The 18056-nt window shown below is 40.4% G+C and overlaps 1 protein-coding gene across 3 annotated transcripts in view; it reads right to left on the bottom strand.

Moving 5' to 3' along the window:
- The window catches only part of FUT8 (fucosyltransferase 8), a 235515-nt gene that overhangs the window by 151990 nt on the left and 65469 nt on the right, over nucleotides 1-18056 (bottom strand). For all 3 annotated transcript variants that reach the window (XM_075065316.1, XM_075065318.1, XM_032776067.2), the window contains exon 2: nucleotides 15408-15509. The gene's annotated coding sequence lies outside the window, so the exon portion shown is untranslated. The remainder of the gene's footprint in view (nucleotides 1-15407; nucleotides 15510-18056) is intronic.

The following is an 18056-nucleotide window of genomic DNA, read 5'->3' as shown; positions in this document are numbered from 1 at the left end:
GTGGCAGGAATAGCTAGGTGTTAGCAACAACTGGCGGGATGCTAGGGAGGTAGGAAGAGGCTGTTGCAGCTAACTGCAAGGGAAAAGATGAGGGAGCCTGGGCCAATATTGGGCCCCTCACTTTATGTTGTAGCTGACACTTCCCTCTGTGACTTCTACCAACTCTTGCCTCTCACTGCTCCTTAATGGCTGGGATCCAGCATGGGAAGCAGTGAGAAAGACGACACTGGCTGCCTTTTCAACTGCAGCCAGATCAGGCGATGGAAGGTGCAACTTCAGCCTGGCCAAAGCTCGGATGGATGTATTAGGATTCAGGGTGACAAATGTGTAACTGCTATACAAGATGTGCAACACTTGACAGCCTTGAGGAAATCTGAGTCACACTTACACCCAGGAAGTTAAGGGAAGCCAGATGCATAAGCAGAATCACACAGCACCAAAACCATTGGAAATGAGCCAGTGAGGCTGCCTACAATCTCCCCACCTTCCTTAGTGCATGTGGAAGGAAGGAAATTCTGGGCTGAGCTGCCTGGACAATGCCATGGTGTCAAGAGTCCAGGGACATGCACAGAATTGAGAAAATTGGCAGGAGTAAGGTGAGAGGAAGGAACAATGTCATGATTGCCAAGGTGCAGGGAGAGGGAAAACATGGAGGGAAGGAATGGGAAATGGAGAACATTGAAAGCATTCCCTATTGACTTTTTTTTACATCAATTACCATATTAAGTTTAAACCACAGTTGTGTGTGTTTATGGAGCCTGAAGCATGAGATTGAAGAGTATTTCACAAACAATAGAAAAAAATGAATGACCATAAAATTTAGGGGCGCTTGCTGTGATATTTGGGATCATTGTGCCACAACATACACTTGCTTAAGCCTATAAAAATCCCTTCAGCTATTCAATGTCCATACAATATGTGTTACATCTTCAAAGAAAAGAGGTTTTACTTTTAATTTAGAAAAGCAAGGAAATTAAATACACAAAATATCTAAACAATATTAAGGTGAAATAAACCAAACCTGAAAACACAGGAAGCTCAAAATTAAAGCTGAAGCTGTCCTGAATTAACAAGTCAGTGTCTTCTCCCCACTCCTGCCTCCTCTTCTAAACAATGGTATGAGATACTGTAAGAATGACCTGTTAGCCTTATGTCTGAATTTCATGAGCTTTAATATCTTTTGTCATAGCTTTTATGGTACTTTAGTTTTGTTTTTTTAACTCTTCTTCTAACTGAATCACAAATGTCAAGTGCTAAGATCAGTACATTAATCAAAATTTCTCTTGAAATTACAATGTAATTACTATTAGCTCAAACTTCCTACTATAGCACAGATTTGAATGATAATAACTGACTATCTGGCTTTTAATATAATGAGCTCTTTTTTAAAAAAAATTTGATTAGAACACAGTTCTTTAACATACAAGCAAATTTTCTTGGCATATTTTTGTCACTGGGGATCAATTAGGCAAAAGCATTCCCTTTAAGAACATTTTATAAGGTAAATATTCTGAAACTAAAGGAAGAACTAACTTTCCCTGTACTACACAGGACAGATCATATAAATTTTAAGTAAGTTATTTTTCTAACACCTTTCTCTTTTTGCCTGTTTTCAACTCAATACTACAAGTGAAAGATGTTACTGTATTGATTAACTACATATTTTACTAAGGACTCTGAAATGTTAAATTTAATTAGATATACCCTCTCAACCACAGAGGTATTCACATTTTAGCTAGGTCAATGGTGTGTAAATATCTTGTAGGATTTGAAATAGCTCCTTAAAATGCACAAGGACAATCATTAAGCAAGATCCAGTATCTATCATACAAGAGCAACTCCGCTATTAATTTTATTTAGATTTCTTTCTAGTTAGTGAATCAGTACAATTATTTGTTGTCTACGAACATTGACAAAACAGGTCCTATGTATCACTCCCTTTTCATCACTTACACACCTGGCTTTGGTATACTTAGAGAAATGAAACCATTCAGAAGGCTGGAGCGCCAGAAGTTGATCCAACTCTGCTGCTGCTACTGCAGTAGGGGATAACCACCGCTGCTCCAGCGCAGGGGGGCTGACCCAGCCCCACTGCTGCTCCAGCCCTGGCCGTTGACCAACACCTGCTGCTCTAGCCCTGCTGCTCCCCCTGTGGCAGGGGTAGACAGCTGCTCCAGTCCCACTGTTGCGGTGGGAGCTAAAGCCAAAGAAATAACAGACGTCCACTGAAGTCACAGAATCCATGACCTCCAAGACAAAAACATATCTTTAACAATGGGTTACAAAGTTTTAGACATAACAGGCCACTAAAGCTAGAATAAAGTTTTGGTCTTCGTATAACAGAAGTGGTAATGCCAAAATACAGAAGAAAAGATGAAGAGTATATAGAAACCTTGGAAGAAAGCTGGCAACAACAAAAGCCTATGAGGACACATTAAAAATCACAAATGTATAGAACTTGTAGAGATGATTAGGGAAAGATTTAATTTATGGGCTATCAGTTAAATATTAATAAAGCAAATGTCTTATTTAAGAGCTCTATTAAGGCAAAAGGTAACTAAAAAAATTAATATATCAAGTCATGCCATTGTGAATCAATTAGTGAATAATGACAGACACAAACTATTCAACACTATGTTTCTGCACCATAAGGTGTTTAAAAGCTGAATTGACCTTTTAGCTAGATATTTTCAAAATTAATTATATTAGTTGTCTGGAACATTCATATTTAAACTGAAATACAGAAAAAAATAACAGATCTGATTTCAGAGACTCTGAGACAGATATAAGTCAGCAGACATAAATCAGCATAGCTCCACTAACTTCACAGAAGTCCTCAAGCAGCACTGCACGGTCCACTTCCTCTCAATACTGCCTCCCAACACAAGGCTAGTGAAAGCAGAGCCCAATTCCAAGCTGAAGTTGGGTGCTACAGAAGTATAACCCACGTGCCTAATACGAAGATCTCTCTTCAAGAGATATGTAGGGAGCAGGTAGGAATGAGTTGTCTGATTCATTGTTGCTAGGTACATGCACAATTAGTGCTCTACATCCAGAAGTTTCTGGAATTGGATGTGGTAGTATTGGGTATGCTCAGTAGGTTTCTTGTTGCTCAGGTCAGACTCCATGAGGGCCAGTAGCCAGGGCAGTAGTTTTTGAAAAAGCCATGTGCCCTGTGTGGCTTGGGAGAAGCTGAGCTACAGAAGCAGAAAGCAGGCTGTTTTCCTTAACTCTGAAACATTTTGCAGTAGGTTTTTGTGGGGACTGACCTGTTTAGATTTGTTTTCTTTATTTATGTTTATGCATAACTATGAAGATAATGTATGTGGATTATAAAGTAGCCATGTTATGTTATAGAAATTAAATTGGAATTATTAAATAATGTTTCTTTATCATAAGACTTTATAAAGTTGGTACTTAAGAATTAAGTTAGACTTAGGCCTGGTCTACACTACGCTGTTAAACTGATTTTAACAGCGTTAAATCGATTTAACACTACACCCATCCACAACTACACTGCTCTTTATATCGATTTAAAGGGCTCTTTAAATCGATTTCTGTACTCCTACAAAATGAGAGGAGTAACGCTAAAATCGATATTACTATATCGGATTAGGGTTAGTGTGGACGCAAATCGACATTATTGGCCTCATTATTTTACAGTAGCTACCCACAGTGCACCGCTCCAGAAATCGATGCTAGCCTCAGACCATAGTCGCACACCACCGAATTAATGTGCCTAGTGTGGACACGCACAATCGACTTTATAATATCTGTTTTATAAAATCGGTTTAAGCTAATTCGAATTTATCCTGTAGTGTAGACGTAGCCTTATAGACTTTAAAGGTCAGAAGGGACCATAGTGATCATCTTGTCTGACCTCCTGCACCTTGCAGGCCACAGAACCTCACCCACCCACTCATGTAATAGACCCCTAACCTCTGGCTGAGTTAGTGAAGTCCTCAAATCATAGTTTAAAGACTTCAAAAGTTACAGAGAATTCACCATTTACACTAGTTTAAACTTGCAAGTGACTCCATGCCCACATGCTGCAGAGAAAGACAAAACCCTCCCCTGTTCTCTGCTAATCTGACCCAGGGAAAATTCCTTCCCAACCCCAAATATGACAATCAGTGAGACCCTGAGCATGTGGGCAAGGCCCACCAGGCAGATAACTGGGAAAGAGTTCTCTGTAGTAATTCAGTGCCTTCTCCACCTCCAGCCACTGGGGATTTTTGCTACTGGCAGTCACCAATGGGCCACATGCTACCACTGTAGACAATCCCACCATACCAACCCTTACCTAAACTTATCAAGCTCAGTCTTGAAGCCAATTAGGGATTTTTGTTATTTTGGGGACTTGAATTTGAGTTAGACCCTGCGCAATCCTTGCTGAATGTCTTTAGAGACTGAATTCTGGGCTTCAAAGTTGCTCTTCTATGGGAGATGGTTTTTTTAAGGCTCTGGAGAAGGACAATGAAGTAAACTCTGGCTCACCCAAAGGTTACAGAAGTATTAGAAAATTTCCAAGTGAAAAATTTCTACTCAAGGTACTTCCTCATTTCAAAGGACATTACAGACCACAAATGCTCAATTAAATGAAGAGGTTACAATTTCAAATGCTTATTCTGGCCCCCATCTCCCTTTACTTTCTCTGAATAACTGGTTTGAGGCTCTCCATCTGAAGGATGCTTATTTCCATATCAACATCAGACAGTTGTATAGCAAGTTGCTGTGCTTTTGTTTGGGATATGACCATTACCAATACAAGATATTACCCCCTTCAGGCTCTTCACAGCACCCATAGTTTTACCAAACATTTAGTTATTTGAGATTACAAAGTACCTTGTATGACTGGCTGGTACAGGCAGCATCTTATAAAACCTTAAAAGGGTCAGTGCAAAAGAACTTCAGTCTTGTTCCAGACCTTAGACAGTCTGTTAATCCCCTTAAAGAAAAATTCTTTCATCAGGAATGTTCTGGACTCCATGGAAGCCAAAAGTTCCCTCCTGGAATAAGCATTATTAAGCACATCTCAAACCACTGGTACTCGGAGGGAGAATTTTTGTCAGATGGGGAAATTCCTCCTCATCAGGCTCATACAAAATCACACTCTAGAATCCCAGTTTTCATTTAAGAAGTCAAGTTCCTATCCCTTTTCTTTGCAGAGCTATCCTCAAAAAAATAAGAACTGAATTTAAATCAATACTTGTACGAAGGGTGAGTTTAAGTAAGTCGGAGCAGCACTGCACCTTTAGTTAAAGCAGAGCAATTTGTATGTAGACAAGACCTGAGTCTTTAAGGAACCTGAAACAACAGCTTTTAAATGTGCACACTGCCCCTGTCATCTCACTCAGAGCCTCATGGACTCAGCGTAACAGCGTGGCCATGGAATTTGACATATTATTTCAAAATACCACAGAATGCAGCATTTTTTCCTGCAGAGTTCATTATTTTGCTGAAGGGAGGCACTCAACTTTTTGTTTTCTATCTCCTTGCCCTGCTGGGACCTGCCTGCAGCTGTCTCTTCTTGCCTCTTCTGTACCTTTCCCCACTACAGGGGAATTGGATTACAGTGTACACTCTCTTCATTGTTCTAAAGGACCAGACAGGAGAGGTCAGAAAGCCAGAGCTTGAGCTCAGTTTCAGCTAGGGAGAACAGGAGCTAGAAAGGCAAACTGGGCAACGAGGCTGCATGGAGAATAGAGTAGCAGACAAGGCCTGTGGAACTGAGAGAAACTGCTGAAACTGACTACAAGAGCTTCTCTGGTACATAAAAAGCAGGAAGAAAATGATTTCAAGTCAAACCACCCAGATGACATCATTAACTTATGCAGGTCATAAAGCCAGACTGTTAGAAAAAAAAAGCCATAAAAAGATATCCATAAAAAAATAATCACTGCTAAAAATCATTAAAGAATTATACATCAATGAGTATTTTCAACAATGAGACATAACCATGTATGTGTCTGGGCACCGGAAGGATAGGAGAAAAAAAGAATGTTATGGAGATACAATAAATTAACACTGCTATACAGTTTAGGATTTCTTGCCAAAGAATTTGGGGGGTGCTTAATGCAGAATTTCCCATTGGGCTATGCAGTACATGGAACCCTCCCTATAGATTTTAACAGTTAGAATTGAGGGGGGAGGGTTTTTTTAAAATGTTCCCTCACTCTGAGACTGCTGCTTATATTTAGAGAAACAGTGAACTGTAAAGTAGCAGCCTAATAGGATCACAATTGTAGATGCTACTATAAGAACATAGATTGGGGACAACACATAGCCCTAAGACTTTATACAATAAAAGTGATGTGTAAGTTGTTTCAGTGATAGAACAAAATATTCAATATAGTTCTATAAAAAGTCACCTTACTACAGCTAAGTTCTGGGGCCTGTAGGAAACAGCTGAAAGACACAAGCATAACAGTTTGAAGCTCTTCATAGCATATTGATTGAAAAATCATTCCCTAATAATTGTTTGTCTCTCTGCAGTGCCTTCCATCATTATGCTCTCTTGCTGGGAAAGTTTCTTTAGATTTTTAGTAAGAGAAGTAGCATACTACTAAGACAATCTTAATTAAGGATCTTTAAAAGCAGGCTGTTTAGAAGACAAGACAGCATAAAATGACTAAGTTATAAATGACTAACTACTTCTGTTCAATGAAATTTGCAAGGAAAAAAAATAATTACATAACAGTTTGGTAACTGACGTTCTTTGAGATTCATTACACATGTCCATTCTACTTCAGGTGCATGCATGCCAGTGAATCAACGCCAGAGATCTTTTTCCCATAGTGGAATGTGTCAGGGTGGCACATGCACCTTCCACATACGCATGCTGCTAGCCAAGGGTATAAAGGGCAGAGGTGCCCCAACCCCCTTCAGTTACTTCACACCAGAAACATGCGTTATCTTTGACTCCAATGTACAGGAAGAGAGTGAGTCATGAAACAGACACGTACAACACATCTCAAAGAAAAACAGTTACCGAACAGGTATGTAACCATCTTTCCTTCTTTGAGTGCTCGCACTCTTTCTACTTAAGGTGACTCATGAGCAGTCCCAGACAGAGGAGGGTATCACAGTCTACCTGAACAAGAACTCCAAGGCCACTCTTCCAAATCTAGCATCATCTCCTGATAATTGAGAGAGCGCATAATGAGTGGCGAAGGTATGAACAGATGACCAAGTTGCAGCCCTGAAAATGTCATTGATGGCTACATGACTTAAAGCAGACAACACAGCTTGTGCCCTTATAGAGAGTGCTAAAACCCTTTAAGGGGAAGGAACCTTAATGATATCATAGCACCGATGAATACAAGAAGGTATCCTCTATGAGATGCCCAGTTGTCCTCTCAGCAAAGGAGACAAATAGACTGCTTAGATGTTACTGATTTGTTTTATGTAGCTGGATTCTCTGATTCTTATGGTACATCCTAGAGACTGGTCTAGCTACCTGGGCAGTTAGTACAACCCTCGTGGACCTAAGAATGGAACTGCTTTCTCTCCAGGGCTGGAGTGTAAATGCCTAGTGATTTACGGATTGCCCTAGAATCTTTAGCAGAATGCAAAGCTTCATCTATTTTCTCAGGGAATAAGTTTAGGTACAAATGACCTAGGGTTAGCGACTGGTCCTTGGGACTGGAAGTAGCCTGAATATTGTCATGGTTCTTGGCGTAAGGGGTCATCTATCACAAAGGTATGCTCACCTGAGCAGAGAAGCAGATCAGCGTACCCAAGGAGAGCACCTATAACTCCATGTTTAGCAAGGTATAGAGCCCAAGGCATGTACACACTTGACAATTGGTTGCTGAAATTTAAGTACAGAATTCACAGCCAATTTGGGGTTTGTACCCTGGTTCCTAACAGCCTGTCCTGAGGTTGGCATTCACTCTTGAAGCATTACAACTGCAGCCAAAAAGCATAACACAGTGATTGCCATTATCCTTACCTGAACTGCTGAATCCACCTAATCTAAACCAGCTTGTAATGACGATCTTGATTCCCAGAAGCTTTCACTCACAAGTGTTGTATACTTCTCCTTAGAATCATCTAGCAACTTGTCTATACGTTTCAACATTTTGACAATCATAATGAACTATGAGAGCATGATGATTTCCAATTCTAAACTACAATCCTGGTAACCAATAAACCTTTCTCCCAAACAGATCCAATATTTTATCTCTTTGTCGTTGGCAGTAGATTTAGATCGCCTATCTCACTTTTTGATTCACAGCCATCATTACCAAGGAAACTGGGGTTGGGTGTGAATAAAAGTACTCCTGTCCCTCAGAGGGGACTTAGTACTTCTCTGTTCTTCTGGTAGTGGGCCTCAGAGATGAAGGAGTTTGCCAAAGGATTTTGGTAGACTCCAAGATGTCCTTATTAACATATAACGCAACTCCAGCAGGCCCCGCAATATGCAAAATATCCCTAACTTCTGTGGGTTGTCCTTGGACCAGTTTAATTTGTACACCCAGGGAGGCAAGGAGACAAAAGTGGGAATTTTCTGAAATAATTTTTATGGATGTTCTGCACAGTAGTGAAGTATTTGACTTGGTACTGTACCGAACACGTGCAGAAGGGTTAAAGATGCTGCTACCGGGTCAGAGCCTTTTGAAAAGGCTGTGTGAAGTCCCTGTAGATACTTCTGGGAATGAACTGATCACTGAAGAGGGTAAAAGGCTCTGAAACAAAAGTCCTCCTCAGTGGGACTTGCTGGACAAAGCTGAGTGAGAAGCAGCAATGCTGGCACCGAGAGACTCAGTGTCGTAGACACAGAGGAAGCGTGGCCTACCCTTTGAGGTCTGGCACACTGAAGGAGTACTCTAATCTAAGGGGAATGTTTAAAGCCAAGGGAACAGTGCCTTGGGGGAGATGTAGTAGTCTAAGATCTAGAAGACGACAACCACCTGGAGTCTGGAGGAATTCCCCATGGATTCCAAAAGACCTCTCTTTTACCCTAGTACAGTACCAGGTCCCAACCCCAAGACATCCTATTCCTGGACCCACTCTTATAAGAATCACAGTGCTAACACCTTGACCTGCATGAAGAGGAATGAGGAGATGCTCAAAACCTTCTGTAGTAGAACCTTGAAGCATAAAACCCCATTTCCAACTCCGAGAAAGAGTAAGCATAGTCTAAAGGCCAAGGAGGCAGGAGACTGGGACCAGAGGAAGCATCCAAGATTTTCCTGGACATCTGGCTGGCTCCACATAAGACTTTCAGACCCTGCTGGTACTGACAAAAGTTCAGTCCCAGATGGCTGCTGAGGAAGATAGCAGTACCAGTGCTTGTATAGCAGGAATAGTCGATAGCTGGACCTCACCTTGCATCAGTGGTCAGCACCAATATTCACAGGAGATCCCTGCTGCACTGTATGTTTCAAGTGTTATTGGTACCAATAGAGTAAGATGTATTGTATATGCCACAGAAGGTACCAGCAATGTCTCAGTGGTACCACATAGATTCATAGACTCTAGGACTGGAGGGACCTCGAGAGGTCATCAAGTCAAGTTCCCTGCCCTCATGGCAGGACCAAATACTGTCTAGACCATCCCTGATAGACATTTATCTAACCTACTCTTAAATATCTCCAGAGATGGAGATTCCACAACCTCCCTAGGCAATTTATTCCAGTGTTTAACTACCCTGACAGTTAGGAACTTTTTCCTAATGTCCAACCTAAATCTCCCTTGCTGCAGTTTAAGCCCATTGCTTCTTGTTCTATCATTAGAGGCTAAGGTGAACAAGTTTTCTCCCTCCTCCTGATGACACCCTTTTAGATACCTGAAAACTGCTATCATGTCCCCTCTCAGTCTTCTCTTTTCCAAACTAAATAAACCCAATTCTTTCAGCCTTCCTTCATAGGTCATGTTCTCAAGACCTTTAATCATTCTTGTTGCCCTTCTCTGGACCCTCTCCAATTTCTCCACATCTTTCTTGAAATGCGGTGCCCAGAACTGGACACAATACTCCAGTTGAGGCCTAACCAGTGCAGAGTAGAGCGGAAGAATGACTTCTCGTGTCTTGTTTACAACACACCTGTTAATGCATCCCAGAATCACGTTTGCTTTTTTTGCAACAGTATCACACTGTTGACTCATATTTAGCTTGTGGTCCACTATGACCCCTAGATCTCTTTCTGCCATACTCCTTCCTAGACAGTCTCTTCCCATTCTGTATGTGTGAAACTGATTGTTCCTTCCTAAGTGGAGCACTTTGCATTTGTCTTTATTGAACTTCATCCGGTTTACCTCAGACCATTTCTCCAATTTGTCCAGATCATTTTGAATTTTGACCCTGTCCTCCAAAGCAGTTGCAATCCCTCCCAGTTTGGTATCGTCTGCAAACTTAATAAGCGTACTTTCTATGCCAACATCTAAGTCGTTGATGAAGATATTGAACAGAGCCGGTCCCAAAACAGACCCCTGCGGAACCCCACTTGTTATACCTTTCCAGCAGGATTGGGAGCCATTAATAACTACTCTCTGAGTACGGTTATCCAGCCAGTTATGCACCCACCTTATAGTAGCCCCATCTAAATTGTATTTGCCTAGTTTATCGATAAGGATATCATGCGAGACCGTATCAAATGCCTTACTAAAGTCTAGGTATACCACATCCACCGCTTCTCCCTTATCCACAAGGCTCGTTATCCTATCAAAGAAAGCCATCAGATTGGTTTGACACGATTTGTTCTTTACAAATCCATGCTGGCTATTCCCTATCACCTTACCACCTTCCAAGTGTTTGCAGATGATTTCTTTAATTACTTGCTCCATTATCTTCCCTGGCACAGAAGTTAAACTAACTGGTCTGTAGTTTCCTGGGTTGTTTTTATTTCCCTTTTTATAGATGGGCACTATATTTGCCCTTTTCCAGTCTTCTGGAATCTCTCCCCTCTCCTATGACTTTCCAAAGATAATAGCTATAGGCTCAGATACCTCCTCTATTAACTCCTTGAGTATTCTAGGATGTATTTCATCAGGCCCTGGTGACTTGCAGGCATCTAACTTTTCTAAGTGCCTGTCTCAACAACTCTATATTGCTAGAATGCAGTACCAGGGAGTGCCTAGCAGGAGCTCCAATCTCTGTGCTGGTCTTTTAGTGAGAGTCTGTTTGGGACTAGCACTCAAAGATGAAGAGGGCTTCTTCTGGCTACAAGAGGTTCAAGTGTTAGACTTCTGATGCTGCCTGCAAGATACCGGAGACAGAGAACAGTGTCTTCTCACCAGCTCTCTCCACCAAAAGATGTCACCAAATCTGGTGGCATGCTCTGAGACCGAGTCAAGTCCAAATCCTTATGTACCAAATGGCTGGGTTTCAAAGGGGGTCACAAAGCTGCTTCCATCAGGATAATCTCGAAGTCAAACATCCATCAGCTTCTGAGTTCTGGTCTTAAACCCCTACAGATGTGACACTTGTGCCTCACATTTCCTTCTCCAAAACATTTTAAATGGAGAGAGAGAGGATCACTCACTGGTTAGATTTGAGACAGCCAGAATAGCATTTAACCCCCAGAGACTTAGGGAAATCTCGATAGTAAGCTAAAAGCTCAATGAAAAGTAAAATAAAAATCAATACTTTTTCCTAAACAAGTATCACTAACTAAAACTATAACTATAACTATACTAAAACTATTTACAATAACAAAAAGTTTAGGAAAAGATTCTCTACAGACAAAATGGGAAAGTGTGAAAAGTTCACACATGCTCCAGATATCAACCAAGGTCAGTGCGAAGGAACTGAGGGGGATCAGTGCAGCATCACCCTTCATACCCCTGACGAGCAGCATGAGTGCACAGGGGTGAGTGTGCCACACCACCCCAAAAAGTAGTACTATGAGAAAAAAAATCTCCAGCTTCAGTGCACTAGTGTGCACACATCTGAAGTGGAACGAACACTTGAAGATGAATAACTGACTCTGGATTAATAGATACACTTCTCTGTTTCAGTATTTAAATTCATATTTTCCATTATAAATTAATCACTGTAGAAACACTAAAATTCTAATATATTTTAGCCATGTATAACATTATATGAATCTGTTTCTCATTATTTCTGTTCAAACAGCTGTGAATGTCAGCTTGTGAACTGCATCTCAGCAGATGTGCAGTTCCATGTACAATGTACATCACAAACAAAATATACATATTCCAATGTGACCTTCATACAGGCTTATGCCACTATTCATACCTTGCTTTTGAAGCCACAATCCGTCATTGATAATCCTGCCTCCCACCTAGAAAGCAGGGAAGCAGCACTTTTAAAATAGACTGAGTCTGTTTGATGGGTTAAACAGGATGTGTTCAGATAACAAAGCACTGAGACAAGCATGTCACCCACTGTACATGAGACTACCAAAAATCCCCAACTGCTGGAGATGGGACACTAGATAGGGAGGACTCTGAGTTACTACAGAGAATTCTTTCCCAGTTATCTGCCTCGTGGGCCTTGCCCACATGCTCAGGGTCTCACTAATCACTATATTTGGAAGGAATTTACCCTTGGGTCAGACTGGCTGAGACCCTGGGGTTTTTTCACCTCTCTGTAGCACGCGGCATGGTTTATACTAGTGTAAATAGTGAATTCTTTAAAAGCAGCAAAGAATCCTGTGGCACCTTATAGACTAACAGACGTTTTGGAGCATGAGCTTTCGTGGGTGTACGTGCACCTGACGAAGTGGGTATTCACCCACGAAACTCATGCTCCAAAACGTCTGATAGTCTATAAAGTGCCACAGGATTATTTGCTGCTGTCATAAACAGAGAGTTAAGGGTTAATGTTCCCTTTACCTGTAAGGGGTTAACAAACTGTAAACCTGGAACACCCGACCAGAGGACCAATCAGAAGACAAGATACTTTCAAATCTCGATGGAGGGAAGTCTTTGTTTGTGTGTTCTTTTCTTTGTCTGTTGTTCTCTCTGGGTTCTGAGAGTGACCACACGTACCTACAGGCTCTCTAATTTTCTGTTCAAATTTAGTAAGTACAAAGGTAGAAAGGTGGTTTAGTCTTTTTGATTGTTTTCTTTATTTGCAAATGTGTATCTGGCTGGTAGAAATTTAATGTGTATTTGGCTAGAAGTATTTTAAATTGTATTTCCGCTGGGGGAGGCTTCTCTCTAGAGTCTATAAGCTGAAAGACGCTGTAATATTCCATCTTGAATTTACAGTGATTATCTTTACTTTTTCATTCTTTTATTAAAAGTTTTTCTCTTTAAAAGACCTGATTGATTTTTTCCCCTTGGTAAGGTTCCAAGGAAACTGAGTCGGTACTCACCAGGGAATTGGTGGGAGAAGGGAAAAAGGAAGGAGGGGGAAGGGGCATTTCCTCTTTGTTTTAGATTCACGGAGCTTGAATCTGTATTGCCTCTGGGTGAGGGTGAAAGGGGAGGGGGGAAGGAACATTCCTCCCTGTTTTAAGATTCAAGGAGTTTGAATCACAGTGATCTTCCAGGGTAACCCAGGGAGGGAAAGCCTAGGAGAGGCACCGGTGAGGAAAAGGGTTTACTTTAATCGTGTTAAGATCCAGGGGATCTGGGTCTTGGGGGTCCCCAGGGAAGGTTTGGGGACCAGAGTGTATCAGACACTCCAAGTCCTGACTGGTGGCAGCTATCAGATCTAAGCTGGTAATTAAGCTTAGACGAATTCATGTTGGTACCCCATTTTTTTGGACTCTAAGGTTCAGATTGGGGAATTATGCCATTACAGCTGCTTTTACAGATCCAGACTAACACGGCTACCCCTCTGATACAGTGAATTCTTTGTAACTTTAAATCTTTAACCCATGATTTGAGGACTTCAGTAACTCATCCAGAGGTTAACGGTCTATTACGTAAGTGAGTAGGTGAGGTTCTATGGCCCGCAACATGCAGGAGATCAGACTAGATGATCGTGATGGTCTCTTCTGATTTTAAAATCTATAAGGCTATGTGCTCAGATGACTAGCAGTGAGACAAGCATGCCACCCACTGTATGTAAGACAGCTTAGTTCTTCAGTGTTCAAAAGAATTATTTTCCCTACTCTCTCACTTAATATAGGCCCTGATCCTTTAATTGATTCCATGTAAGCACAGCGGCCCCGTAGAGAGTCAGTTGCAGGACTGGTGCCCAGTTGTCCTCAAAGATAAATAACATACTGCTTCTGTACTATATATCTGTATTTGTACTTAGTGCAAAACTATGAGTCTTCAATCTCACAACATCCTGCTTCCTTCTCTTATATGAAATCAGATCACTTTGAAGGGGTGACAAGGATTCACTTTTCATCATGCGTTTGTCTGCATCTGTGTAAATTATCTTAAACTCAATATTTTTGTCATTTAGTAAAATTAACTAACTACATAATACAACAGACTGAACAGCAACACTGCATTTTCATTCCATTACTGGCTAGCCCATTTTCTGGTCATATTATGAAAGGGGTGGAGGGAAATGAACCCTAAATCATCTTGAAAATATTCACGTCGCACAAAGAAGGAAAAAAAATGTACCCTTCTGGTTACAATTTCAGTAATCACAAACCATTTATTTGAAATCCCTTGGAAGAAAGATTAAAGGACATGATCATAGTACTTTGGCTGAAAATTTAGATTTGTTTAATGCAGTTTTTGTTACAAACAAAGTCGAAAGTCTACTAATAGAAACTTTTTATAATTGTAAGAAAAACTTTGTAGTTTGGATTTAAACATTCCTCTGCAGTGTCTGAAATCCAAACATCCCAACAGTACAGTAGCACAAGAATCAGAATGTGAAATTTAGTAAACAGCATCAGTGGTAAAATGATAAACATATTTTTTTAAAAATTCTCATTCTCAGATTAAAGTGAACACTTTGTTGTGTGTTGGGTTAAACCTTGCTGTTATGAGTTGGCCATACTGCCATTTTTCATTCAGGATTAATGTAAAGAGGTGATTGAAATAACAGCCATCAAATGGAAAAATCAGTTATTCTTCAGTCACTTCTACTCACAACATCCCAAATCTGGCTAGCCACTTGGGTCAAGTGGGGTAACGATATTTTTAGACATCCTAAACTCAGACAATTCTCAACTGACTTGCACCTTATGAAGTCACTTACACTTGTATAAAGTGAGTGTAAAATACAGCGATGAGTATTTTGGTAGTGTTTTTACACAGGCTCCCTGTACTCTATTTGCAGATGTGTAAATGATTACACTAGGTGTAGGAAAGCAGTAGAGAATCAGACCCACTGTATTTCAATTTGCAGCTGATATTTGAATGGATAATCCTCAACAACTTGTTATTCAAAATTATGAAGAGAAGCAGTCATGATAAAACAGTCATTTTATACAGCTGACAGAACACTCCAAAGGTTTAATATTTAAAATCAGAATATGTAAGAGTATAATGAAAGTATATGTCTCAATTCTGGTACCAACCTGTGTCTTTTTTCTTCCATGGAAGGTAATGAGGATTTTCTACCACATGAGGCTGTGTCACATGTATCTGCTTCTCTCCTTGGATTTTATGACAACAGTGACCTGAAACAAAAACAGTAATAGCTTGAATATACAACCCACGAAAACATTTCCACATAGAGCCTGATTTTCAGAAGCACCAATAATTCCAACTGAAGTGAAAAGGAGCTGCACATGCTCAGGATCTCTGAAAGCCAGGCCCATAGTTTCTTTAGTGTAATAAATCACATTTTTTCCATCTTAAGTGCTCAACTATACCATGAAAAATCTTTATAAGACTATTAGAAGAAGAAGCATCACCTGTGTGAAGTAGGAACTGACTTCTCACTGAATATTTCAATTGTTTGCAAAGGCAGAGAGTTCACAACCTCAAGTATCTTCAGAAAATACATAACTTTGTGAAAATGTTGCTTCACTTTAAATTTCTAACTACAGGTTAATCAACGTCTGGTGATAAGTGTTAAATTCCTTCCCTTTCTCTAACATGTAGTAGCTCACTGGGTCAAATGAGAACTCCTATTCCTGTAGCCATGTACTTTCATCTATACTCCAATATCAATGCCATTACATCACTAGCACTAGCCAGCAGAGAAGCAGAAGGTCTACTTCTGCCACAGCATTTACCTTCACCCGTCAGCATACAACACATCCATTAGAGCATTTTGCCATAGTTGTTTTGTCATTTTCACTGCACAAAGTACAATTAATTGCCTCTAGTATCGTAACTGTTTTGCCCTATGATTATCATTAGTCTTCAGAAGTCTAGTTGTCAATGGATGTCACCACAAATGTGCCAAGAATTAAAAATGAGTTAAGCTTTCTAATAGAAAAGGTCAACTGAAATTGACAGTTTCGTAATTCTTTTTCCTACAAAGACATTACAAAGTAATTCTTGTATATAAAAATTGGGACTATTTTATGGCTATCAGTGTCATGGATTACATAACTTATATGCTCTTGAAAAAAACTGGTGACTTGACATTTTTGGAGTTTTCCATATATATAGGTAGTTGTGACAATAAAAAAACCTGAACCAATCTAAATAAGAAATTTGAGAACTGTCATTTTAAAAGTTCACAGATTTTAAGGCCAGAAGGGATGGAGCTCACTAATGTGGTATACAGAGGTAACAGTTCCCTACCTTTGCTAAGTATTTCCCTGCTTCTACATCCAAGGATCATGTTTGTCCTTTTTGCCACAGCATCGTGCACTGGGATCTCATCTTCACTTTGTAATCCACAGTGATCCTCAAATCCTTTTCAGAGTCACTGTTTCCAAGGTACAGTCCTTGCCTTGTAAATATGGACTGCACTCTTTGTTCCTCAATGTATGAGCTTGTAGTTGCTTAAAGACTGTTTCTAAGTACAACTTCACAGTAAAAATAGGGTGTTTTTGCACAATAAACAATAGCCTCACTTTGTGATTGTTGCTGGATAATAGTGTTCTGTAGACAAAAGAGAACAGTTGAATCTTACGGTGATTTGACGGCAGCTACAATGGTGTTTTCAAATGGATTTTGGACAGGGAGTTCTTCCCTGCATACATAAGGGATGGCATGGAAGAAAGTCTACTCTCAAAAATGTTTTTGCACTAACAGGAGGTAAAGACACATACTGCTAGCAAAAGCAAAGAGCAGTTGCCAGCACAATAATTACAGCAGCCATACAGAGCTCATAAAGCATCTTGAAAGTAAGGCAAAGAAGCTTGTGTTTGATATGGTGGAGAAGACAGAGCTAGTAGAAGGATGCAAACATATGATGTGGTAAGAACAAGCCAAAATGATCTTAGCAGGAGCAATTTCAAGGGATTTTTGTGGTGTGGTCAATGTTGCAGTAGTCAAGGCCAGAGGGCTATATCAAAGATACTCACATTATGGGCCTGAGTGATTGAGAAGATGGTGGTGATGTGATTGAGGCAGTGATTCAGGAAGCTGAGAGAGCTTGTGATGAAAATATCAAAACTCAGTTTTGGCCATGTTAATTATAAGTTAACGTCTGGTCATCCATGAAGAGATGTCAGAAAGAAAGGCTGCAACCCATATTGGAAAAAGGGAGACAAGTTCAGAGTGCAGAGGTAAATATGTGAGTCATCAATGTAAGATGTATGCAGTGTTGTCGTAGTCATGTCAGCCCCAGGATATTAGAGAGACAAAGTGGATGAGGTAATATCTTTTATTGGACAAACTTCTGTTGGTGAGAGAGACAAGCTGATGAGTTACACAGAGCTCTTCCTCACCCACCCTGTCTCATCAATGTAAGATGACAGTCAATGCCATGCAAGACCATCCAGTGATAAGATGTGTAGTAAGATAAGGCCCTGAAACATAAATCCTTATCAGACGCCTGGTATGAGGCCTAAGGCCTGAACTAAAGTAATGGTCAAGACTTTGCTAACATAAAGCAAAGTTAAGCTGTGAGCCAGAGGCAGGCCCTGCTCACAGAAGCTGGCAAGGAAAGGGCTGATCCTGCAAAAAGAGAAATACCTAAAAGGTACTGGACACCAGATATCAGAACATTCCCATACTTGTACACTCCACACAGATAACAAGGAACAAGCTGACCAATCCCAATGACAGGGCCAAAAGGGTAACAGGATGGATAGAGTTGTTTT

The sequence above is a fragment of the Chelonoidis abingdonii genome, chromosome 4 (genome assembly GCF_003597395.2).
Source record: "Chelonoidis abingdonii isolate Lonesome George chromosome 4, CheloAbing_2.0, whole genome shotgun sequence".
Taxonomy (NCBI): domain Eukaryota; kingdom Metazoa; phylum Chordata; order Testudines; family Testudinidae; genus Chelonoidis; species Chelonoidis abingdonii.
Note: the sequence above shows the minus strand (reverse complement) of the source record. Positions and strands in the feature narration are given on the sequence as shown.